We start from the raw sequence: 4469 nt of genomic DNA, 5'->3' as shown, positions 1-4469 counted from the left end.
CTAGTTGATTTGTTTCCTTTATGGGTTACATGTTGTATTTATAAGTAGACTCTTCCTATCAATAATCATACACAAAAAAGTTACTCCATATCCCGTCTCCTTCTAATTAGTATTTTTTTAATTTTTTTTAATTTTTTAATTTTTTTAAGATGTGTTAAGTGAGCATTGTGACACGTGTTAAGTCATTGTCAAATCCTCAATTTGCTCCCATTTATTTTACTTTGATTCAAATCAGTCTTATTTTGCTGTTAAATTGAACAATTTTATTTCTTTCTAAATTGAGATCAAATTTAACTTTTATATAAATATTATAAAGATATTTTTATCAAAACTGATATTTTTTATTAAATATTTTTCACAAGATTAAGTTTATTTAAATTTATATTTACATTAAATTTTATTTAAATTTTGTTTTAAAATTTTAGATGTATTTATATTAATATTTTATTACATTAAACTTTAATATTATTTTTTGATTTGAATTTATATTTAAAATAATTGTACATAAATTTTTATCGATTTATAAATTTATATTTTAAATATTTGTTTAATATTATATATTTATAGTTTTCATACAAATTTTAGAACTGGTTTAAAAATAACGATATTGTTCAATCTAAAAAATAAAAAGTTACGACCGAATTGAATAAAAATAATAAATACAAAAATCAAATTAAGTTGACATATAACATAAAAATGACTTCTTTTTAATCTACAAACTCACTTGACAAGTAGCAAAGTTTATTTTTTAAATTAAAACATTAAAAAAAATCACGAATATTTTCTTTGTTAAGAAAACCAGGTCACGATCCTCCATTCAAAATTTTATACTGATCTTTCTTTACAGTAATAATATTTCATATTCAAACACCTCTTAATTAAATATAATTATGGATAATAACTAACATTAACATAAACATAGTAGTATTATCGGGATTATAGTTATCCATGAATATAATTCAAGTTAAGGAAAAAGAGTAATTTATTCGATATTTCAATGCTATATATTGTATTATTGCTAACCACACATTTTCTACTTTTAAATTGGATTAAATTACAAATTATATTTAAATATTTTGTTGATGGTTGGATATGATTATCCTTATACATTTAAAGGATTTGGACAAAAAACAGTGACGATTTTTTCCGTGTTTTAGATGTCATGACAAAACTGAAGAGAATGATAAATAATGTATCATACTTCTCTAGTGTTTGCAGTGCTATAACACAGCCATGGATCAGTGTTCTTCTCTTCAATTTTTTGATTGCTCCCTCTCCCGTCTTTATCTACAATTGTTGAGAAAAACAAAACTTTCACATATGTCAAACAGAGAATTCGAAATGGCTAGCGGTTGAAGAGGATGCGGCATTTTCAGTGTGTGCGCTACAAAATACTAAGAAAAATCTTGGTACTGACTACACTGACAAACTGATATGAATAACAAAAAGTGCTATACTTACTTCTGCAGTGAGTACTTTTAAATTAAAATGACATCACTATAAATAAAATATAAATAAAATAAAAGTTAGGTTTCGTTTAACCTTGCAATTCCAGTTAAAAGTATCAAACTCAAGAATTAAATAAGTTAACATGAAATGAAATGAAAAACAACATTGACAAAAATAGTTTGTCATGGTTATATGGTGATTACGTAAGTGAAAGAAGGAGAATTACCTGCTCATCATTCTTCCTCACTAAATCCATCTACCGTCAACTTTTATCCCACGGACATGGCAGATTTTAGGCCAAATTTGACGGTCCTTTACGTGACATCGTTTTTGCAGCCTTTCTCCAGCGATATTCTCCAGCTTTTTGCAATTTTTAATGAATAATTGTTACAATTTTTTAAATGCAAAGATTTGATGTAGCGGTAGGATAAATTGTCCATCCATATGGGAAATCTTGTTCCATTATAACCATTTATTCTGAGGGATTTCAGGTCTTGGTGAGGTTGTAACTTGCCCAGTACATCTAATTCAATTTGAAACTCTATGTTACTATCGTTACATAAAGACCATCGCAAGTGTAAAGTGTTAATGTACTTCTTATTCAATATCCCTGCTCCTAATGCTTCTTCACCATTAGTAACATTCTCTAATTTCTTAATAGTAAACCGGCCATGGAGATTTGGGAATCCTCCCAATTCTTTCATGCTATTCTCTTTATGCTTTCCCACAATGTATAAATCCAATTTCTGTAATTGATTTAGTTTCCCCATTCTTTTAGGCATCTCTTTTATGGAACTTTTACCAATTTCAAGATGACACAAGTTTACTAGATTTTGCATTGCACTAGGCAATTAGTCAGCCTAGAGCAAAAAGACAACCTCAAAGTTTGTAAATTATACGAATTGCACAATGACTCTGGCAGTGTTTCTATACCTGTAGAAGTGAGATCTAGATAACGCAAATGGATCAATTCACCTATTGAATCCGGCAGAACAAGCTGACATTCTAACCAAGAAAATGATAAAACCCTCAAGTACTTGAGCATCCACACTATAATACATGGTGTCTTTCTGTTTTTGAAGGGAGAATACTGAAAATAGGTTGGTAAGAAAGTTCTCGAAAATTTTACCCTGTCAAGAACTTCGGTATCTGAGACCGGATCACTTAATCTTGTAAAAGACAAATGGCGAGTCTTTCTATCAATTTTGGATTCTTTTCCATGTTCATCTGCACTGAAATAGAAATCCCCACCAAGGAAGGTTGCTAGATCATGCATCAGGTCATGCATCACAAAATGATTACCCCAATTCCAAGAACATTGGAAAAACGATCTTGAAACCAAATCGTCAAAATACTCCTGACCAACCTCTTCTAAAGTCTTTCCTTTCCTTGATGGTTTTACAAGATCTTCAGCCATATTAGTTTATCTTTTTGAAATTCATAATCCTTGGGGAACAGTGAACAATAAACAAAGCATCGTTTTAATTGTGGAGGGAGATAATTGTAACTAATCCTGAGTGCTGGGATAATCTTACACTGAGTTTCGGGAAGTTCCCAAATGTCACTTTCAAGTACATTATTCCAATCCCCTTATTGCGTGCTTTCTTTTCTAGAGATTCTCTATTGTGACTGCCTTCTGAGGGTGGAAATGCATGGCTTGCAAACACCAACCAACAATCTTCATCTGACAATTGTTTTAAATGATATACTTCAACAGTATGAAGAGGGACTCCAGCCGCTACACTTTCGTTGCGGGTTGTCACGAGAACTTTGCTCCCCCTAATCCCACTTAGAAATGGTTTTGTAAGACTACTCCAGCAATCACAATCCTCGATCCAAACATCATCCAAGACAATCAAGAATTTTTTACCTTTCAGCTTCTCCAGCAAGTAAAGTTGAATTAAGTTTAGATCACTCAATTTACAAGGCTTTTGCGTAATTTTCTCTAGCATAGTTTTTGTGACTTTCACAATGTCAAATATATCAGAAACACAAATCCATGCCTTCAATGTGCCATCGTTATACACAGATCGGGCCAAAGTTGTTTTCCCAACCCCACCCATGCCTACATCACTGTTATCCTCTAACACCAACTTCATTATGGCCTCCTTGTCTTTATCCCTACCGTACATACCATATCTACCTTCCAGAGATGTTGTCTGAGCATTCCATTGTTGATTGTTTTCCATCGCAATCTCCTTCAAATCGAGACTATCCTTTTGTTTTAAAATATCATCTAATCTTTCAACAATGTCTTCCAACTTACTAATATTAACAATCTTTTTCCTTTTGAAAAGGTGAGAAAAGGAATTGCTTACCTCCTTTTGAGTAGCAGCTTTAGTAGAAACTTCATCAAGTAAGTCATCAGCCTGGTAGACAAGATCATTGAGAAGATCGAGCCATTCTTTGACATTGGAGTTTGTGATTTGTTTCTGCTCAGCATCAGCAAGCACGACTTTAACCACAAGCAGCTGGCTCTTCATCTTTTGAAGCAATTTGTCAGGCTTTTTTCCCCGGATGAAGTTGACAAGCTCAGGGGAAGCTAGTTTGTCAAAAAGAACATCAATGAAAGTAGAAAGGATTGCACCACCTACAACGGCTAATGCCATGATTTCAACAGCAAACAAGTGATTATTTCTCAGAAAGGAAAGGAATTTCAGTCGACCTTTAAGTTGCGTAGCTCTGTGAAATACCTACCCTCAAAATTAACCGTTAGATATGTGATACATTAGTTAAAAATTCGATGGTAGAAATTGAAGACGCTCTTTTAAAGATAAGGTTCATGTTTCTATAATTTTTTAACATGGAGGGAATGTACCCACCATCTAAATTCACCGTGGATATATTAATTACAAATTCAACGGTTGAGACTGAATACGTTGATTTGAGTTAATTAAAGATATTCAGTATATCTCCCTTTTCATTCTTTGTGTCTATGAAAATATTTATGAAACAGAGTGATATTGATTGTCACGGAGCCTAGTCCAAATATTGTTGATGACACAATGTCTGTAGCAATT

At 32.0% G+C, this 4469-nt stretch overlaps 1 pseudogene; it reads right to left on the bottom strand.

The window, feature by feature from the left end:
* Positions 1-1046: 1046 nt before the first annotated feature.
* On the bottom strand, positions 1047-4166 carry LOC114166584 (annotated as a pseudogene).
* Positions 4167-4469: the final 303 nt, after the last annotated feature.

Source organism: Vigna unguiculata, chromosome 10, assembly GCF_004118075.2.
Source record: "Vigna unguiculata cultivar IT97K-499-35 chromosome 10, ASM411807v1, whole genome shotgun sequence".
NCBI classification, from domain to species: Eukaryota; Viridiplantae; Streptophyta; class Magnoliopsida; order Fabales; family Fabaceae; genus Vigna; species Vigna unguiculata.
The sequence above is the reverse complement of the archived record's forward strand: the minus strand, read 5'-3'. Positions and strand labels throughout refer to the sequence as shown.